The sequence below is a fragment of the Cheilinus undulatus genome, linkage group 15 (assembly GCF_018320785.1).
Source record: "Cheilinus undulatus linkage group 15, ASM1832078v1, whole genome shotgun sequence".
Lineage (NCBI taxonomy): Eukaryota > Metazoa > Chordata > Actinopteri > Labriformes > Labridae > Cheilinus > Cheilinus undulatus.
The window spans coordinates 29,511,761-29,534,868 of NC_054879.1; the positions used below are offsets into that span (position 1 = coordinate 29,511,761).

Here is a 23,108-nt window from a genome sequence, read left to right on the forward strand (position 1 = left end):
TAAAAATGAGACCACCAGCTAAAAGATTCATCAATTTTGTATTATCATATTATTAACCAAAAACAACAGCACATAAACATGCCTTTTTCAGTAAGATTTCTTTATTTGTGGTAGACTTAATTGACTTCAGTCAGTATTTTTTATTTTTTATTCTTCCCCAAAACAAAAACTTTACGATAATATTAATATATGACAACATAAACTTTGGCCACAAGGGGCACTAAATCAACACAAGGAAAAGTTCCCCAAAGGAGCTTTAAATTAAACCGACACAACAGATAGACTGTTTCACAATTCCTTTGTGTGGAATGCAAGCATATTTTACATACATCTGGGCAACAGCCCATAAACAGTGTTAGGAAGGGGAGATACTTTAAAAAATCTTTTAGGATGATAGGGTGAACATTCTGTCAGGTAGATTCATTACGGACCAGTCAGAGCAACAAGACATGTAGTGCCCAGTGTGATGAACTACTATTATTGTTGAGCCAGTTGGTAAATCAAATTTTTACTGAAGCTGGTTGGAAGAAAGAAAAACATCCTTTCCATTATGAAAAGCTTTCAGGGCTGTTCTTTGCTCCTCTTTTAATAGGAAAATGTTGCCTAGTTCTGACAAAACTTCCACTTTAGAATCTCTTCATAGGCCAAAGTTGTTTACTGGCTTGCAGTACAACTTAACCCTGCTTACAGCTACTGCCTCTTTCACCTCAAATGACACTCATCGGAGCATTCATTCTCACTGTAAACAAATGGTTCAGCTTAAAGCTTTTCAGCTTTTTAGATTTGCCTGATGACAGACACTGAATATTTCCATCCATTGGCTTTGCAAGGTTAGATTTAAATGCAACCCAATAAAAATATAAGGGCCTATAGAGAGAATATTATCAGACAAGGTTAAACAGAATCAGTCAAAAAGAAAGAAATAGATCAAGAATGTTATTTATTCCTCTAATGTAATCTTATTTATTGTATCAAAGTGAGATGTAAACTATACTAACAGAAAAAGTTTATTATGTTTTCTTTATAATTGTTTCCTCATCATTTAAACTAGTTATTTTTTATTTGTTTTCTGCCTTCATTATGCTGGTAAGTGATAAAATACAGTTGCAAGTCCAATAATTGTTTCCATTATTTAATCCAAGAAAAGGAATTAGTTCTTTTAGTTTCAAAAGGAAACATTCATATCATCACCTTCTTATCATGAGTGTTTTTGGTTTCATAAATCAGTTCACCTACGTCTGCCAAAAACATAAAAACAATTGTAGACCTATTTTGTTATGGTTTTATCAATGAAACAATTAAAATGGATATTGTTTTTTAAAAGCAATGTATTGTGTTCTTTTTTCATGTTGGTCTTTGGGGGTCTCATCTTTCTTTTTCTTTCTTTGTCTTAACCTCGATGTTCGCAGATCACAGCTCATGAAAGTCTGGTAGATGGTTGCTTTAACTCTGGACTTGATGAAACACATTGGAACAGCAGCAGCAGCACATGTAATGACATCTCAAACCATCGCTGACAGAGGAAACTCCACTCCACATCAGGCCACTTGGATTCAGTGCGCCTTCACACCTCCTCCAGTCTCTCAGATACTGATTTCCACATAAAATGTGCTTTCTTTTAAAAAGAGGTCTCTGATTGTGAAAAATATTCTCCATCCAATCCAGAATCATATAGAAATATGTTAAGGCATCTCTGTTGGATGCCTTTTTGGTAGATAACTATGATGAGGTGCCCCCTTAAGTACTGTGCAAGAAGATGAAATAAGCCAAAGGACAAATTGACAAAGTGCTCATTTTTGGTGTCATCTAAATGGAGAAAGTTTGACAAAGTGCCCTCTTTGCAGCCATCCATATGGGACCAATTGACAAGGTGCTAATTATTGGTGCTATCGAAGGGAACAATCTTGGTAAAGTACCCTGTTTGGTGCCCTTTAGATGGGCAGAAATGACAAATTGCTTAATTCTTTGCCCTCATAATGGACTAAACCTGAGAAGATGCCCTTTTTGTTGCCCTGTAATTGGAATGATTTGACAATGTGCTCATTTTTGGGTGCCATCTAAATGGACAAAATTTGATAAAGTGCTCATTTTTGGTGCCATTTAAACGGGGAGGTCTTGGTATAGTGCTCTCTTTGGTACCCTTTAAATGGACAAAATCTGACAAAATGCCCTCTTTGGTGCCTTTTTGATGGGCAAAAATGACAAATTGCTTGTTTCATTGCCCTCTAAATGAACAAACTTGATTAAGCGCCCTCTTTGGTGCCCATTAATTAGACGAAACTTGAAAAATTGCTATATTTGGTCCCCTCTAAATGGGCAGTGTTCACAAAGTTCTTATTAAGGGGCCCTTTAAATGGAAAAAACTTAACAGAGGGCCCTCTCAGGTGCCCTCTAAATGGACAACATGTGACATAGTACCTTCTTCATTGGTGTCCTAAAGTGGGCAGAATTGAAAAAGAGCCCTCTTTGTTGCCCTCTAAATGGACAAAACCCCTCAAAGTGCTCATTTAGGTGCCATCAAAATGGTCAAAACTTGACAACATGCCCTTTTTTGCCTTTTAAACAGGCAAAACTTGACAAAGTGCCCTCCTCAGTGCCCAGTAAGTACACAAAATTGAACAAAGTGCCCTCTAGGGCAGGGGTTTTCATCTCAGGACCCCCAGATCAACAGCACCGGAGACAGGTGACCCCCACCATCCCTGGAGGAAGTAAAAGCATAAGATGTTGCACAAAGAGTCGTGTACAAATCTAAGTTTGAAAGATGTACTTAAGTAGTACTCCTACATTTAGGCAGAAATCTCACTCAAACCATTTTGGGGGGGGGGGGGTTAAATGGACAGAATTGAACAAAGTGCTCACTTTGGTGTCCTCATAAAAAGTTTGAGCCCTCTATGGCTCATGTCCAAGGTTCTATTTTGGAATTAAATTACAGGATACAGTTATACAATTATGTATAATCTATAATGAACATTTTAAGGTTGGTTGATGTGAACTGTGAATTAACTCTTAAATCATAGTTCTAATCAGATCTGTATTATTTTCATGAGGCTCAGCAGCTCATTACCAGGTAGGCCTTCAAAGAAAAAGAAAAGCATAAATTAGCCTATTTTTTTCTGAATGGGGTCTGGCTTGTACCATTTTGCTCAGCCTTCACCTGCCTGAGAGAATAAAACGGAGTAGAGATGAATGGTTGTGGTTTAGTGTCGTCGTCATCTAAATGTGTTCATTGTTTGACTTTCTTTGTCTGCTTAGATCAAAACAACCGCGCATGGAAAACAGTGATTCCCGGTGGAGTGATATTGCCAGGTTACTCATACACCCAGGCACAGCAGGTACAGAGGAGTCCCAGACAACAACGCGGGACAAACCTTTCCCAGAAGCCTCTCCGCCGATTCACTCTGCTTAATTTCTCTCTGCTGTTGCGACACTCTTCCAGCTCTCCGGAGGGTTTCCATGCCTCCTTCCCCACTGCGCTTGCAAATCGGCCCCATCTTTGCTTACAGACCCCCTCCTCACCCCCTCCACTCCCCTCCCCTCCTCCTCAGCCCGGTGGTATCGTCCGACGCTCAAGGAGAGAGAGAGCGCAGTTGTTGGCTGCAGGTCGCTGTGAGAGGGACGCGCACAGCGGCTCAGGACACAACACTAGAACCCGTTTCTTTTCTGACTCCACGGTTTAAAGTGCGAGTGTGATTCTCTCTTCATCTCTGCCTGACTTTTATTGTCAACTTTCGGATTAAAACATCTTTAAAGGTAGGACAAAAGACACTTTTTAATCTCTTTTATTTGGAAAAATACCCAAAATGATGGAACAAAAGCACTTTTTAGGTGTGCTGTGCGCCAGTTTTAGGCTTTGGATTTACAGCGAAATTGACATGGATTGACTGTTATTGTGGTGCTGAATTTTAAACCAGAGGCAAATTCACCACAAAGCCTGCTTTAGCTTGATAAATTCAAGAAAATCACCTTCCGTCTCTAATGGATTGGCCACTCGTACTTTATTCAGCCATGCTGAGCGGTGGGCTCCGTTTTTCCTCTGGAACGTTTTTCCATCACAGCCGGTTTGGAGCAATGTTTCCTTTTTTATTTCATTATAACACTTTCCTGCGCTTTTGCCCACTTTGTCTGCCTGAGGCGAGGCGATCCTCCCGTAGATAGCATGCGTTATTCAGAGCAGTTTGCAGCTCCTTTATGCCATGCCAGTTTTACTTTCCACTCACGTTTCATCCCAGGATCAGAGGAGCATTTGTGGGCTGCAGGAGCTGCCTGTGCCTGCCACATTAGCGCCGTCTCAAACTTACTTTGTTCTGCACGCTTCTCTGTGGTAACCATCCAGAAAAGAAGTGAACTTAAAAATAAGCCTCAGGAGAAACTTCTTTATAATTGACATCAATCAGGAAAGTGGATTATCTGAGTGCTGTGCGTATAAGTTGTGTTTCCCTCATACTCAAATATTTCTAACTGATTTAAACCACAAATAGCAAGTGCAAGAGTGAATATGTTTAAACTAACTTTGCATGCAGTTCAAAAGCTGACCTAACACTCCCCAGGATGACCTCATCACGGATCAATTCCAATAAACAAATTGGCTTTTACGCGCGGAATGTGCAGCTTTTACGCACGCTAAGTGCAACCGTCTCATATCTCTTTGTTCTCTCCCAATCCCAGCAAATGTCTATGGGACTAATTCTGCCTAAAACGCTGAAAAATCAGCTCATGAAATCGTTATTCAAGAGCTTGTCACTCGAGTGAATTGCTTCTCATTTTCTCCGCGATACACGCAGACATCCCAGCTCTGTTTTATTTCAAATTCTAAAGAAGGATAAGAGTCTGGAGGACAACTTCTCCAAGTCTGGGTGTTTGACAAAGACATACCGTTTCTAAGGCAGAAAATAGGACATTTCCCTCTTGCATGGGTTTAAGTTGATTGTTCTGAGATGCATTGTTGGATCAGGAGAAAGGGCTGTGTTGTTGTAGGACAACAGAGGGCAGTGTTGAGCAGTATTGTGCAGCTGTGTGAGCACCTTAGCAGGTGAAGTTTGGTGCAAGTAGAGCTGTTCTCTGTAAGAGTGAACTCAGAGCAGACCATCCTGTGCTGCACTCATGAAAGCTCAGAAACATGCAGGGACATTGCGGACTGCTGTTTGTATGATTTGCTCCAGGTGATGAAATGTCAAGCACTTTCGAACAAGTTTTTATCTGCAGGCAGTTCAGCCAAAGCAGCTTTCGCTCTTTTCTCCCTGAAACTGCTGCTCTAAAAAGCTAAAGGTTTAAAATATCACTTTCACTCGACTTAATTAATCAAACAACTTATTCACTTGAAAGCTATTTTCCACCACCACAGGGGCTTTTAGAAGCGGTTTTAGAGCTGCACTCTTTTCTCATCTGTAGCTTTTTATTGAGCCTCAGAGGTTCAACAGCATCAATGAAGGGCTCTGTATTATTCATTAACACTCAAACGACTCTCAAATGCAGCCGAGCATGACTGCTGTGGGAGACGTGTCGGATGACAAAAAGTTGCGTTGAAGCTGAGCACTTTGGTTTGGTTAAAAGTATGCCACAAACAGAAAAGATTTGTGTTTGCCCTCAGTCATTCATTAAGTATAATTACTGATGTTGATATGAGTTTTTTGGTTAATTTTTTGCACATTATAAAACTAAAAGGAACAACTGCAATGTTATCACAGTAAAAGTGGTGCAGGGGAGGTTAGAAGCCACGGATGGCTCATAAAGATGCCTTCCCTCTGACAATAACAAGTGCTTTGTAGGCTACATAAAAAGAACAATAACATAGAGGTGCATGTTTACAAGACATAAAGTATGACAATAACATCCAAGAAATGTTGCATGTTTTTGTGACCTTTTTAAATGCTTTTTGGCTGATAATACAGACGCTGATTGCAGAGACATAGGTAGCTTATTCTGAAGAGATTTTCCTTAATATTTCTCGTGTATTGATTGAAGGAAGACTGTCAAAATGAGAGGTAATAGTCCACAGAAGGTGTTTAATAATATGATTGCATACAGTATCCATACCTTAACCTGCTGTAACATGGTCTTTAAGGGATAATTTATGTCTTTACATAAATTATTTATGTGTGTTTTGATTTATTTTTATCAGATTTCATTGTATCTGTCTCTGTCACTGTCTGCTTTCATTTACAGAATCTTACCTTATCTTAAAGACAAGTTTGATACACAGTGATCACTTTATTAGGTAAATCTGTTCAACTGCTAAGTAACACAAAAACTGATCAGCCAATAACGTGGCAGAAATCAGTGCATTTAGGCACCTAGAAAGGGTCAAGGTGATCACTTAGAGTTAATCTTCAGGATCAGAATGGGTAAGAAAGATGATTTAAATGACTTTGAATGTGGTATAGTTGGTGGCCTTGCAGAGGTTTGTGTTGTTTACGTCAATTTCTGAGCCTACCATCTGAATTTTGCTGCAGAAATTGAGACTCATCAGGCCAGGCATCGTATTCCCAATCTTCTATTGTCTAATTATAGTGAGCCAGTGTGAATTGTATCTTCACTTGTGAGGCATGCGCTGAGTGATTTGGCCAATTTGATGTGACTGAAGTGTATGATGGATGTACAGATACATTGTCCAGCATACCTGCCAATATTATGTTTTAATATACAGGAGATTTTAGTGTCCAAGTGTATTTTGAGGACTGAAATTTAAGGTCTTAATGACATTTACAAATCTGTATTGGAAAATATCAGGACATGGGATATTGGCAAAAATCAAATATGTCTTTGTTTTAATCACACACTTACATGATGTAACAAGATGTGAGGGTGCTGAATCTTTTATAAATAATTATTCAAATATTTTGACATTGCAGACAAGGGATACAGACAGAAGTGCTGACAAAAAAGTGGAAGGGTGTCTTGTCTTGACATTTTTGACTAGCTTGCTCTTCATGAAACCTTCATGTCCCCTTCTTGCTTTTGCAGAGAGCAACAATTGTACATAGCTCTTGTTTCAGGCTACATGGACTGAGGGGTTGAATTTTCATGTAATTATGGACTCTGTGTAACCTGATTCATGTATGATCTGGAAACTGTGGTTTCCACAGACAAACATACACAAGATATGAGTCCATCTATATTGATTTGCCTAATCATAGTTCGACCATAAAAAAAGAAATAACATAATGGGAGGTGGCCTTGAAATATGAGAGTAAAGTGGCAAAACTAGGAGTGTTTACTCGCATGTGTATCTGCATTTTGAAAGACCAGTTTTAGTCAAAGTTATTGCATTATTATTGACCTAAGGTGGATCGTTTATTAAATCAGAGATGCTAATAATAATAATAATGAAAGATTTGAAATCACAGCTTCTGTTTGCAGTTTTATCCCTCTAATTTATCCGTCTCTGCAGACTTCTTATTACTTACTATCCCGATTAATTCAGTCCTCTTTGGTATCCAAACAACTTCATTCTCCCATCTGGAATCCCAAACAGCATTCGGTCCAACTCTTGTATTTATTTTCATCATTAATCAACACGTGTGAAAGTCTCACATCTCCCCCTGTGTTTTGATTGATATTCATATATTCATACAGGTTTTTGTCAGGCCCACATGCTTGTCTTATGGATGATTAAGGCTTTTGTTACATGAAGAGCTGTTTTAGTGTCCTGGGTCGCTCCTTTCAAATGGAAAGCAGGTTTTCATCTTTGATGAACTTATGAGGGCTCTTGACAGGTCCTGGTGAGGAGGAGGGGACCCAACCAGCAGAGGGGAAGGGAACTGAAACAAAGCCTAACTAGATGGAGGCTTCTGAAACTCCTCTTAGACCACCTATGCTCACTTTTATGTCTCCCTCTCTTTCCTTGATGTTCTTGTAGCCACAGCTTGTGTGTTTATGCATCTATGCAAGATCCTGTAACTTTACAGCTTCTGATAAGAACTGGGCAATATAGACCAAAAATTATATCTCAAGAATCCTGTCAAGAAATAACAAATGCTTGTCAATATACCTGAATTATAAAGATTGACATGATTTTAGGAAAAAACAAATAATTGATACCACAACAGTAGTACATGATTCATAGGGCAATTTTTTGGTGTTAATTAAAAAAACTGGAGCAAACTATATTGTATAAATTTTACAAACAAGGAGCAAAGTCAACCTTCACTCCTCGTCAGTTCCACTCACTATTCTGAATGTTGCCAACATATTTGTGCAATTTGGAGAGTGAGCAGGAGTCTTTCTGCAATTGTTGATAATCAACTCAATCAATTACCTAATATTGAGTGTTCAGGAAGCTTTACTAACTGGTGAGGTGTGAGAGAAACATTTACTTTCCCTCAGTTTAACCCTCTTTTCCAAATGTTGTCAACTTAATTTTGCAATATGGACAGTGTGCAGGAGTCTGTCTACAGTTTTTACTCATTAAACTCAGCAATTACCCAATATTGGGCGCGTAGGACTTCTATTGCTGTTGCTGTGGTATCAAACAGGCATCAATATCTGACTCAAACTAACTGGTGAAGAGCAATGAAAATGTTTGGTTTTTACTAGTTTAACCCACTTTTTCCAAATGTTGTCAATGTAAGTTTGCATTTGTAATAGCGTAAAAGAGTTTGCAATTTCACGATAATTAAAGACAATGAATTATATAATTTTGGGTGTCTAAGATTTCTATTTTGCTGCTAAATTATCAAATAGGTTTTAGTATAATTTGATTCTACTAACTGGGTAGGAGCAGGGGAACTATTTGATCCTCTGTACTTAAACTCACTTTTGAAAAGTTGCTGACATATTTGTGCAATTAAGATAGTGTGCAGGAGTTTGATGGAATTTGATCCACTGAGCAACTGACTGCAAGACTGAGATGAACCGTAGACATCGACCCAGGCATGGGACGGTGGGTTTGCCGAGCAAGAAAGTTTGGGGTTCCCAGTATCTGACCATACGGATGAAAGTCAGAGTCTTTTAGTCCTTGGTCCTTCTGGTCTTACTATTCTCTTGTGAGTCCTGGATGTTGACTGATGGCCAGAGGCACCGACTGGACTCTTCTGACAGCTTCTATTCTGGCAATATTTAGGTATCGTTGGCAAGACCGTGTGCGAAATCCTGATGTGCTCAGGAGAGCAGGGTTGGAAAGGGTCGCCTGCATGATGTGGGAACGGCAACACCTGGTGTGCTTTCCCAGGCATGATATCAGCTCACCACATACTGGGTGCCCAGGACCCAGTGGGCTGGTCCAGATGCCAGGGGCAACCACGTGCATCGTGGAGGGGGGCAGTTGGGAGGATACCTTGAGAGATAGGGCATGGACCTGGGATACCTTGAGAGATAGGGCATGGACCTGGCACAGGCCTGTAGCATGGCTATCAGGACTAAGGTTGGCGTGGCGAAGTGCAGAACCAGCACATGCTCCCGTGCCTTACCTGACCTGACAAGAGTCTGTCCACTATTTTTGATAATTAGCCTAATATTGGGTGTGTCGACTTCTGTAATTGTTGCTGAAGTATCAAACAGGTTTCAATATTTGACTTCTATAAGCTGTTGAGGAGGAAAGGAAACTGTTGTTTTTTCAAAGTTCAACCGACTTTTCCACATGTTGTCAACATAAGTGTGCAATTTCAACCGTGTGAAAGAGTTTGACTGCAATTTTGACAGTTAAAGAGGCCAATATAATTTGAATGTTTCCTGATAATATGCTCCTAAATTTGATAAAACAAATACAATACCTTCAAATATTTATTTAACATTTGAACTGGATTAGGTTGAGTTCAATAAGCATATTACGTCTAGTGACTCTAGGGTCTGGCATCTGGTTTTATCTTAATCAACATCAACATGGACTATGTAATATAAATGATGCTGTCATACCCAATATCTTGCTTAAATATACAAATATATCTTAAAAACTCCATATCCCTTAAGCTTATGTCTGATGTCAACATAAATATTTAATATTCACTCAGAAACATGTTATGTGTGAATAGATGAGCTGGCAGTCTCTTCATCAAATTTTAAATGATGCATATTTAAACTGTGCCATGTGGACTTTTTCTGTCATCGGACATCATTTGAGAAGAGACAAACAGATATGAAAGTTTAATGTGAGGAGAATTTGATCTGTCTTCTCCTCCATCAGCTATTACTTCTCAAAGAAAAAGAAAACAAGACCATTTTAAGTGTAGTTCAAGCTCAAGTGTTGACGTCTGTGTCTAAAAAGAAAAGTGCGATCCAGTCTGGTGAGAAAGACTTGTAGAGCTGCACTTTAAGGTGTGTAAACTTGTAAGTACAGAAGCATCTTGTCAGAGTTGTCAGGCTGTTTATTTATTGCAAAGTGCAGTTTTCCATGAACAAAACCACCGAAAAGTTAAAAGTGACAGTTCCGACGGCATCAAGTTTCTGCTTTTAGTCTGTCACTCAGCTGTTAAGCTTTCATGCACGTCAAACAAGTACTCTGAGATGTATGCAGACCCCTATATGAACCAGATCTCAAATTATTTACACTGTAACACCTCCTGCTCTTTCCACAGCGGCCTTGACAAATATGCAATTCCTTGCTTTAAAAGCTCAGAGAGGATGCTCTGAGAAGTGCTGCGGAGCGGTGAGTGGCTGGCCGAGACGTGCTCTGCCGACCGTTGATCTTGATTTGCTCCCTTTTCCACACTCCCTGAGCCTGGCATGCGAAAGCGAAGCGGAGAGAGAGAATTTGTGGACTTTTAAAGTGGCCTTCTTGAGCAGGATTCACATGGTAATTAGGTCAGGACACAGAGAGGAAAAACAAAGCTGTGAGCATGCAGAGAGAGCAGAAAACATACAGAGTTTTCTGTTAAGAACTTTAGAGGAGAGTGAAGAGATGTGCACGGAGATGCTTCCTTAAAGTGGCTCTGTGAATTCAGTAGACTGCAGCGACATTGTAGTGTCTGTAGCTCTCTGTTAGGTAAATATGAGGCCAGATTTGATATCACAGCTTGTGTTTGCAGTTATGGTCTCAATCTTCACTGTCACACAGTGTTGACAAAAATGATATTTACCAGTCACACACATTATGTGAAGCAGCATTCCTTGTTTTACTTGAAATGAGAGTTGTCTTGATACAAATGTCTGTATGTGGATCACCTCCTGTGATGGTGAACTAAAGCTGTGATGAAGTGCCCAGAATGAAGATAAACAATAGGTAATAAACCCCAGTTTTGAAGGTTTTTAACTTTGTAAGAACTGTTTAACCTTTGGGACTACATTTATATTTTTATATATATTTTGTGTGGCCAAATTATCTTTATCCAGGGAAAGTATGGCGAAGATTTGATTGGATATTGACCAATAAAACTAAAGTATATACTTACCTTGTTTAAGCAAAGTCATTTTGTATGATTCCTGGTGTTGTATCTCTTTAGCACCTTTTTCCTACCAGTCTTTTCACTTTCATTCAACTTTCCATGAATATACTTTGATACAGCCCCACAGAACAGACGGCTCTGAGAGCAGTACCTTCTGTGGCTTACCCCTGTAGAGGATGCCGATGATTGTCCCCTTGAAATTTGTCAAGTCAGCAGTCTTCCCCATGATTGTGGTTGTGTGTATCTAACCACAGTGAGAGAATTAAGGCTCAGGAAAATTGTGCAAATTGGACTTTTCCACAATAGTCTAATATTTTGAGATAGTGGATTATTAAATTTTTGAGAGCGGTAAGGCAGATAAACCACAACCAGATCCACCAGGTATGACGGCAAAACACACACAATGCTTCTGGCAGTTAGGTTAGATTGAAGTTGGTCCATGTTCTTACAACAAACAGGGTCAAAAAAGACTAAGACTCACTTTTCTTTGTGCACCAGTGGGTGCACCACTGGCAGAAACCATCCACACTAACTTGGCAGTTCTTTTTAACTCAACCACACAGGTTGCGTATGAAAATCCCTGATAAGAATAGTTAATATCCATCCATGGCGTCGTTTTGAACAGTGCCTGCCATTGTTTGAACCAGGACTCAAGTCAAGCTAATGGACAGAATCAGCAACAAGCTGTAAATTGACAGACATACTTAGCTTCAATGCAACAGCACCCTGATGAGTATCAGCCTCAGACTTCAGCTCACTTCTTTGTTTTCTGACAGGGTGTGTTAAAATGAGAATGTGCTTGTGATAACCACACAGCTTGAGCTAGAGTCAGCCGAGGGAGGCCAGCGGTCTGTGGGATGCAGTCTGAGCTGGTGGGTGGAAATGAATAATTCCACGATGTCTGTCTGGGTCCCCACAGCTCTCTCAGGATCTCATTGTTTCTGAATGCAGAGTGCACTTGGCGTGGCCTTCATGCGCCGTGTCTGTGCGTGTATGTGTCTGTCTGTAACCTGGCCTTTCTCCGCCTCGACACATAACCATCGCCGCCTGTGAAATCCAATACTGCTGCAGCGTCTCTGTTGTCTGCTCTCTGTCTGCAACCCTGCTAATTAATGCTCAATGCCACCCAACAGTCTTAATTTGTCTCTGGAACGTTATCATCATTGTTTGCCCTCCCCTTCCCTGTGCTGTTATTACTGCACCTTTACAAACAGATGAAAAGGGCAGGCAGGCAGGCTGTCAAGCGGGAAAAACAAGCTGGGGAGAAAAATGTTCCACCAAATACATCATTCTTTTATGATTTTAATCTCACTCAAGAATGATTTTTTATTTATGAAATCAGTATATTATGTAGAGCTTGTTGTTTCCAGCTGCCAACGTCTGGATTTTCTTCTTTTTTCTCTTTTCGTTTCATTGCATTTTTACCTATTTTGATGTTATCCCTTTTAATTAAGTTAAAAAAGCCAGCAACACAAAATCTGTGTTCAGGGACCAATTTTAAGATTTGTGATGACCTAAGGCGCTGGCTGGACACCTTTGTGGTTACATCCTTTCAGCATATTTTACGTATTTAATCAGGCCTGCTGCTCTCTATATGCAGACCCCGCATAGCACATAGAGCCTCGTCATCTCTGGGGGCCTTTTTTTTCTTCCTCTAGATCAGGCCGGTGTCTGTGTGATAAATATGATCAAGGTAATACATATACATCATTGACCTAACATAAACTTTACCTGGGCGTCACACATTAGTAAACTGACCCTCAAGATACTTCATGCAATGTAGGGGGGCCTCATACCAGATTCTGCTTAGGGCCTCACTTTTGCCAGAGGCTCCCCTGTGTGTCATGCTTACGAGCTCAGGAGAGCGGGTATGGGAAGGGCCAGCTGCTGGAAGTGGGCAGCAGTGCTTCTAGACGGGCGTCTAGCAATACTTTCCCTGGCCTGATCCTGCTCAACATAGACTGGGTGCCCATGTTCCGGTGGGACAGACCAGACCCCGACCCTGTGCATCATTGAGAGGGTAGCTGAGAAAAATACCCAATGGGGCATGGGCCTGCCGCAGGCCTGAAGGATAGCCATCAGGCCAGAGCAGTCCAGGACCAAGGCTGATGTGGGGAAGAGCTGAACGAGCATATGCTCCCATGCCTAACCTTTCATTAAGCTAGCTCACTTTGAACATAAGAGCTGTAACAGCTTAGCTAGGATGTTTGTTTTTGTTTGCTATCATTGAATACTTGAGATTTGAAAAAAATCCTTTGAAGCACCAAGCAGGGGTGGAAAGTAAGTAATTACATTTACTCAAACTACTGTAAGAGAATAGTTTTTTCATGTACTTGTACTTATTTGAGTTTATTTTGAAATCAGTACTTTTACTACTATTTAAGTACATTTTAACAAAAGTAACTGTACCTTTGCTTGAGCACTGAACTCCTGTGCTTTTGCCAAGTCTGTTGACTACACTTTCCCATCATGCCCATGGGCCTGTTATTTTGATGTGGGACACATTTGCTCCATGAGTGAAGATATCCACTGAGTTAGAATTCCCACTTGTGACTTTAGGTGCTCCTAAAGGACAGCAGGTGTTCTTCATCAGTATGCATTACCTTGCTATGAGGTTGACTCTCTGTTTTAGTCTTACCAGAGAAGACCCACCTCCTGCAGCTCTGTCAAATTGTCAGATATCGAACACCTGCAAAAGTGTAGTTTAACTAGTGTGGACTATAAACACTTTTAAGTGTCAATTTTAGCACTATATGAGTTTAATTAACACTGCCAGTTTAGCTGTGTATTTTAGTTTATTATTGAGGTGTGACTTTACCTGAACAACCTGGCTGAAGATCTTTTTTTTTTTTTGTTTTGTTTTTGTTTCTGCCAATAAGGAACAATGATATCTTACCGTACAATTCCTCAGTAGCTACTCAGTAAACTTTTTAGTAAATACATTTTAATTTATTTGAGTAGATTTATAGACCAGTCATTTTACATTTTACTTAAGGAAGTTTTAACCAGAGTATCTGTACTTTTTCTTGAGTACAAGAGCTCTGTACTTTTCCCACATTTGGCTCATGATGCTATTTTTACCTAAAAACAAACATCTGGAAACAATTTAAGCTAACGTTACATAAGCATCACCTGTCTGTTTTACATTTTAAACACAGATCTTCTTTACATAGTTTTCTTTAAATATTATTCTCCTTTTTGTATCATCCTTATTCAAACAAAAATAAAGCTAGCCATAAAAACTTACCTTGTGTGCCATGAAAACACCAACTGTAAGAATTCTGATGTTAGGCTAGCTTTGACAGCTACACACTTTGCTAGCATGTTTCTGTTATTTCGTTTGCTGTTGTCAAAAGTTAATTACATTAAAATCTGTTTTTGAGGCTTTTAAACAGTGTCTTTTCCTACAAACAAGCTAAACACCTTGAAACAATTTAAGCTAACGTTACCTTTGCATATCCTGCGTCTGTCGTACATTTTAAACATTAATCTACTTAACATTTTGAATATTTTTTTCTCTTATTTTTTGAAGTACTTTAGTTAAATAAAAAATAAACTAACCATAAAAACAACAGCCTTTGTACTGAGAAAGCAGATGCCTTGATTTCTGTCATTAAGCTAACTTGCTCTGACTGCTACATATTGAGCTAACATCAAACTGTTTTTGTTTGCTACTGTCAATGACAGAAAAAGTAAGATACATTTCATTGCTGGGTAATATTCTGGTTGTTTGAGAATAAGTTACAAGCCATTTTAGAGGAAGGGTAATCAATTTATGATTTGTAGATGTGCATTGACTGTGTTTAACCTACAGTCACGGGCATTTCTGATACTGTAAGCCATTATCTGAGCTACTCTCCTGACTTTTTGAAAATTAGTTGAAAATATAGGCTACGGTTTCACAACATTCCACCTCTATTTGTCATTTGAAGGGCAGCTTTTAAATTGAGGGTTTTTTCCAAAACAGCCTCAAACTATTCAGTCTTTTCCTCCTTTTCACACTCTCTCATTGTTACCCCTCCTGGTATTAGATGAGGTGTGAGCATTGTGAGCGGGTATGCGGTCATACCTGCGTGTGCGCATGCGTGCATGTCTGAGCAATTTGATTTTTCTCTTTGTATGCGTGCGAAGCGGACGTGAAGGCATGTGCCTTTTCTCTCCCGTCCCTCCTCTGTTCAGGTTTGAACAGGGTGAGAATAAAAGGGGCGCGAGAGGAGGAGAAAGTGCTCCCACAGTTGATTTGGCCATTGTGGGGGGAGGAACACTATTCCCATTGATGCTCTGGACGCATGGCTGAAACCCCCAGAAGCTTTAGGAAGGGAGCTCATTCAAGGCTTGATGTGACCCGGAGGATGGGGTTGGAAGATGGGTGTTGAGCCCATTGTGGGGACGGTGGGAACATTGTCCCCCGCTCCCCTGCTTTAATACCTCTCTGAACCACTGGCCCTGAGAGCTGAAGGGGCTCTCAGGTTGTCTGTTTTTACTTTCAAGATGCTAGAGAGGTCTCGTATGTTAGAGGTCTCACGAATTTTCACTCTTCAAAGAGATCTAAGAAACACTTTCCTTAAGGCTCCCATCTGAGTTCTTTTATGATTTTTAGAGGATTTTTGACAGACTTGGGATTGGTTTTGTGTAAATATCATATTAATATCCTCTTGAGATACTTCCCCATTGGTTTTATTTGCAGATTTCCTGGTCATGAATGCATTCTCATACTTGAATCTTTTGCTGTTTGATGTCATGACTAGTCAGACTAGTCATTCACTTGATTTCAAGACCCTTTGTCTCGAAACTGCAAATCAGGGAGTGGCGTAATTTGCTTAATTATCAAGACTTACACCAGTGTTCTGCTCCAACCCCTTTTTAAAGGCGCACTCACACTAGGCCCAGTTGCCCCATGCACAGTTGCAGGTTTTCAGATTGTGCAGAGTGTGATTTCAGTCTTAACAGAGAACATGACTGCAACTTTATTAACTGTGGGGCTTATTTTGTGTCATTGTATCCTCTAAAGCCCGTTACAGACAGAGTTCATGCTTGCTCTGCAACATGCATGTCAGCGCTGTTTTTATGTTGGCTGTGTCTCCCTGCTGCCACTGTCTTTCTTGATGGGTTTCACCAAGTTAAATATCCATACAAGTGGTTTGCTTTGTTGTGTAACTGAGTCAGGAAAAATTTAGAGTGACACAGTTCTGTACAAACATGAAGAGTTCTCAATAGAAGTGCCAAGTCAGGCTTTTTCTTTAAGATGCACAATCAGGAAATCTAACTGATACGGTGTTGATCTTATTTATGATATATTCAAATGATGTGGAAACACATATTTGCTTGAACAAAGTAAATATGACCTTGTGTTTATCATTTTTCTGCCTATTTTGGCCAACAGACATGTGCTTCTCACTGTGATAATAGGCAAGTGTTCTATTCTCTAGATCAGGACCTGGACCCAGACCTACAATCATTAGAAAGACAAAGAAAGTAGACGAAAAGATGAGTGAGCTGAGACAAGGAGTCTAGGGCCCTATGATTTCCTCGTTAACGGAGTCACAGAATTGGCCAATAAAAATGGAATCTACTATTTAACGCAGAAATTGCAAAAATTTGAATTAATTTGACTGAAATGCTGTGTTTTTTAGAAAGAGGAATGCAAGACCAAAGAAGTCCTAAAACTCTCTCACTTGTCAAATGATCTGGACTTTGGGGTTCAAACATCCTCGAGCACTGTACGGATTGGCCTTGTGTGAAGGCACCCTAGGAGTTCAGCGTTATACACAAGAAGAAAACAAACTAAAATTCAACCAAACAAATTTAGTGATATACTTTTTAAAGCCTTGAATCATAGGAGTGGTGACATCATCTGAAATCCCTGATAGTCATATCATTGGATTAATAAACAGGTCACAAAAATTCCGTAATGTTCAGGCGTAGACTATATGTATTACACAATAACCAGCATTTTCTCCTGCTTAACCTGGAATTATTTTGGAAGCCCCTCCTGTAAAAATCAAGGATGAGGTCAGTGAGCCAATGAACTCTAAAATAAATGAAAATATTCAGGAAAACAGGATGGAACGGGTGGAGTGTGGATGATAATTCACTTATCAACCAAACCTTCATAAATATGATTAAGCTGCTTTATTATATTATGATTATATCCACATATATGTAGCATTGATGTGGGTTAAAGCAGTCAAAATGAGATTCCACAGTAGGGTGTCTGGGCTCAGCTAGGCAGGGTTGGCTGAGGAGCTTGGACATCTGGAGGGAGCTTGAAGTAGAACCACTGCTCCTTCATCTGGAATCTGATCAGGATGCCACCAGGATGCCTCCCTTTAGAGGTCTTCTGGGCACTTACAACAGGGAGGAGACCCCAGGGTAGACCAAAGACTCACTGGCGGGATTATATATCTCATCTGGCATAGAAGCACTTTGAAATCTCCCAGGAAGAACTGGAAAATATCACTGGCAAGTCTGGGCTGACTTCTTTAGCCTGTTACCACCGTGACCCATCCCCAGATGAGCAGAAAATGGATGGATGGATTTAAAGCCAAATATTGTCATCAAAGTGTTGGACTCTTGCTTCATCTACCACTTCTGCATCATCTTTTTATGTCCCTCTGCCCATCCAATGGTGCAAGTGTTCCTCTTTGAGAAAGACAGGTCAGGATAAGTTTAAGGTAACAGATCTGACATTTTTTTTTTTAGATTTTTTTACTAGTTCATATGTAAAAGGCTTAAAATTTAACCACCACAAGATTCTCAAGAAGCTGCTAATTTTTATAATTCCTCCCCCTATTTTCCATAAAGTAGACCCTTATTTTCTGTTTTAAAGATGGCAAGGTAAAGTAGGTGGCACGGTGCTCTATTTGAAAAGATTCTGCTATTTTCTCAGGAGGTGTTTTACCAGAGTTATGCTCTGCTGGTGGTGAAGGCCACGGTGTGGGTGTAATGAGCCAAGTCATTTTCATACCTTTGGTCTTTATGAAAGGATCTTAGCAAATCATGTTTCTTAATTCATTTATTCAGGCTCAGTTTTTTTTCCAATGATACAAGAGTCTGGTAATTTGTACAGTAAGAGAAACTTTTAGATCCTTATGTGATCCTGAATTGATGAATACTGCCCAAATCTTTTAAAGCATAACATGTAAAGGTGTCTTATGGCACAAATTAGGATTGTTTAGGCCATAAAAGTGGAGCTTGCATTGACATGTTATTTAGTATATGGCTTAACACTGCAGATGTTAAAAGTGTAAAAGTGTTAACTCCATTAAACCGTGCTCTGAATTATTAACATTCCTCTCAGGGATCTTTGAGTGTCAGGTATTCTCCTTTGTAAAGCTCCATTGTTCACTTCTTAAAGTGAAGGAATAAGGCTCATTCTTACCCTGCTGTCCCCTCTAAAATGCTTCTGTCTCTCCCAAATGGATTCACAGGGTGAGAGCTAAAATACTTTCTTGAGCCTGTGCTCTTTGTAGTAATAGGTTTTGCTGTAAGCCCTCCAAACAAGACACATTGGATGCTCCAGTGGTATTTATCTCGATGTGTATTCACAGACTGACAAGAAAAAAGGAAAATGTTTTCACCAATTTTTCAACTGTTTTGGCTTTATTTTGCATTTTTCAGAGGCTGTCATGATTCTTTTTGTCACCAGAACAGTAGCGGCAACTTTGGAGGCTATTAGCTGCAGAAAATCTTGACACATTCATTGAAAGTTTTATTAGCACTGGGTATCATCCAGTTTTGATTAAGCGCCTGCGACGGCTCATATAACTGTCTCATTAGAAAGTAAAGCTCATGTATGTTTGCCGCTCAGCCGTCTGGCATGTGCGAATGAGTCTTCTTGTTTATTTTGCGTGTCCATGTGCTTGTGTTCATGCATGCATATGTGTGCGTATCTGCCTGGCTGTCTGTATTTGCAGTAATGGTCGGGGAAATCAGCAGTAAGCGATAGCAGGCAGCTGGTCTCTGCTTTCTCTGTTACCCGCAACTCTCCTCTGCCGCAGCACGTGTAATTGGACAACCACATGTCGGCTTGTGATTTGCAGTATGAGCCTAATGATATCCAGCATCAAATAGGATGAGAGCATTTGTCCTTCATTGGCTAAATTTACTGGAGAGAAGAGGGTGACTGGAGATAAAAACTCTCTGCTTCTTCCCGTCAAAGCTTTTTCCATATTTCCTGGATTGCTGATACAGTTTGTCCCAGCGTCTCTACAGTGGATCCACATAAATTTCCTCTAAACCACAGCATTGCTGAATCAAGAACTATGCAGGCTAAGGACTCCACATCTTAAGCCTGGGCCTAAGCCTGAATTCTTACATGCTCTCTTTTGGTGTTAGTGTTTAGATATTTTAAGGATCTTATGTTTGACATTCGGCCCAAATGTAAGAAATATTTGGTGTTGCAGACCAAGTTAAATCAGTTAGTTTCTTGATAAAGGCCATCACGACACAAGAAAGATCTGCAATGTTGGAAAAAATTAATCAATTCTGTAACAACAGCATGTGTGCATAGAAGCTTAACAGTCCCCATCTTTTGACTGTTTGAATTGGTTGGTGAAGAACTGTAATGTTTTACATAGATCCACATCATGAAACACTGCAAACTATAATGCATAGCATCAGTATAAACCACAGATGGACAGCTTGATACGAACACATCCTGGAAATTTCCATTAACAGGCTACCAGATTTAGCGCTGGATAAATCAAGATACCATCTATTTTACTCTATAATACCAGTTAAAAGAAACCCTTTAATTGATCATTTACTTAAAAATGATATCGCTGGTGTCATGCCAAAACCTTGTATCTCCATTTTCCACGATTTAAATTTTTTTCCCTTTAAGTCTTTGCGATCTATCATGTTTTACACCTGTCAGTGGGTTGATTCAAACTTAAAAAAAAAACAAGTGTCAAAAAGTTGCTGACTAAGACCATTTGGTGTTGATTAATTTAAAAAAAACATGTTCTTTTCACTCCATTAAAAAAAAATGGAGTTATGAGGTTTTATTTTTTACATTACGTAGGACTAATGGCTTTGTCACATTAGAGATTGTTTTCTCCCATGCTCGGGTACGATCGCTTCCCTCTCCCCTGCTGGTCTGCTTCACATTACGGCTGGGCAATAAATTGCAGTTTAGAGTAATCGCAATATGGCCTGAAATTTGTGACAAATTATCAGTTTAAAACTTTTTTTGCAGCTGAGATATTATCCATTACATATCATGCAATCATTCAAGTGATATTTATTAGAATACTCTACAAAAAATCCTACTTTCTTCATTTTTGTAGTTTTTTCTTATAAGGTATGAAATTAAACAAAAATAATCACTACTTTCAATATAACAATTCATATCTAATTTGCATTAAGAGTCAAAATAATCACAATTAGATATTTTACCTAGTTTAATCTAATATTGTGTTGGTTATTATATAGGATTATTTATTGCTTGTGTTTGTTGGAAAATACGTAAGATGATAAACCAGAGAAATAATTGTATATAAAATCACAATCGCAACATTGGGAAAAAAAAATACAATTAGATTATATTTCCCAATCATTGAGCCCTACTTCACATTAGTAGAACTGTTCCATACCCAAGCACACAGTCTGATAAAGTAGGTGGTGGTAGGCATGTAGTTGTTTTCAAAATTTGCCGATGATGGTTATTGATTATACGGGAAACATTTTAACGTAGCCATTGTATGGGGTATGTCTCACACCCCTTTGGGCAACAATCCGTGGATGATGTTTGGGAAGGGCAACAATCTTAGAGCGTGATTGGATAAATGCTTTGTCTGTGTGCCAATCAGGAGTAAACTCCACATAGTAGCCGCTATCATTGCTAACTACTAGTGGAGCCAGTTGATGAAACAAACTCTTGCCAAGACCGGTCAGGAAAAGAGCAACAAACATCTATTCTGTTTTCCTGTTCTGATAATAAAAACTGCTACAGTATATCTGTGCTACTTGCTATACTTGTCGCCACTGTTAACAGGTTTGGTGTACAACTAAACACTGATTGGTCAGGTCTCTTTTCAGACCTGCCACAGTTGTTTTAGATTGAAGCATTGCAAGATGGATTTGCCTGATGATGGATATGGATCTTGCCAATCCATTGTCTTTGCGAGGTTAGAGATGTTTCAAATTGCCTTTACAACTCTGCTCGCTGACAAGTACTCTGTATTCGTCCTGGTTGTGCCACAATACCCCATGTACTGTACCTGAGTTCACATGCCCTAAACCATTTCTTTGAGCAGATCTGGGCTTAGTGCCTGAGTAAAGTACGCTTGTGTTCACATTGACAAAATGGAACCAGACTTAAGTGTACTCGGATCCAGCCTCATGTTTCTAATGTGAAACTACACTGATGTAGCACCTCTACTGTCTGTGATGCTTAGGTTGTGTAATATCAAACTGATACTTTCTTCTTCATTATGCTATATCTTCTAGTAAACAGCATTTAGATTTTCTGCAGCAACCATCTGATGGTTGTAGCTTTTTATAACCAGGCACTAAAAAATTAGTGTGCAGGGAAAGCTTGCAATTTTTCATAATGAAAAACAAGAAATGACCCAGTTTTGTGTCAAATCAGATATTGAAGTTGTTTGATTTTGACAAGTATTATTTCGCAGTTTGATATTCTGGTATTGTGACCTAGTTTAGAGCGCCTTTTAAATGATTTATTTCTTAATTGTCACATTTCAGGAAGACTTTTGTGAAGTGTTTACTGCATGTTCATATCACAATGAGGATGAGAATTAGGATTATCTGTCAGCACTACTGTCGTTCTGTTATGAGTCGGTTGTCAAGAGGATTTGATTGCTCCCTTTTTCTTTTTGCATGTGTGTTTCTGGAAAATATCACTCTGAAATTCCAATTTCTAAGTTTTTATTCCTATCCCAAAGAACCAGATGACTACTGTACAGTTTTAAAACACCATAGGATTAGATTGGCCCATCTCAATGTCAAAGCAAGCATATTCATAAAGTATTTATACATTTATGGTGGTTTTAAAAATCTTTATCATCATTGTTTAACAGTCATTTTTCCAGGCTACATGTGATGTCATGATAGTGTCTCATTATTCATTTATGCCCTATGGACTCACTTGCACATGCACTCCTAGGGTTGCACTGCCACAGCTGTGCAGCTATGATGAGTGAATGTGGTGTATAGGGACAAATGTGTATTTGACCTGTAGTTATATTAAAACTGCTTTATTTCCATGTTCATAAACCATATTTCCAAAAAATGACCCCTAAAGTACAAAAATACACCACAGAGCTCTATCTGAAAAATTTTAGATATATTTATTCCAGAAAGTTAATAAAACCATGACCAATAATGTCTCCATATTAGGATGAAATTTTAATCCTACTCTCTAACCCTCTTATTGACCTCTAACAGGCTTTGGACCACACTTTTGAGAATTGTTCTAATAAACCTAAAAAAGAATTACGAGATAAATCACAGCTTGGAGGTTTGTAGTGGAATAAAAGAAATTTTAAATCTGAGAGAGGCTTGGCTCACCAAATTCTTTTTTTCTTGCCCTTGACAGCTTCAAGCAGTCTTTTGTCCTTTCACACAGATAGGGAGAAGCCCTTACATGACATGTCAAAGTTCTCTGATGTATCTGCATCCAGGATGGTACACATACGGTATGATGCTTTACTTGCTACAGTTTTCTGGTTTCACTGCTTTCACCTTCAGGTATCTTCTTGTGCATCTCTGCAGCAGAAAGATGTGATTGACAATGTTATTATCATCATTTTCCACATTTTAGAGCCAACT

The 23,108-nt window shown here is 39.3% G+C and overlaps 1 protein-coding gene across 2 annotated transcripts in view; it reads left to right on the forward strand.

Annotated features, from left to right (window-relative positions):
* Positions 1–3,600: 3,600 nt before the first annotated feature.
* Positions 3,601–23,108, forward strand: part of sema5ba (sema domain, seven thrombospondin repeats (type 1 and type 1-like), transmembrane domain (TM) and short cytoplasmic domain, (semaphorin) 5Ba) — a 332,738-nt gene continuing 313,230 nt past the window's right edge. For both annotated transcript variants that reach the window (XM_041807240.1, XM_041807241.1), the window contains exon 1: positions 3,601–3,750. The gene's annotated coding sequence lies outside the window, so the exon portion shown is untranslated. The remainder of the gene's footprint in view (positions 3,751–23,108) is intronic.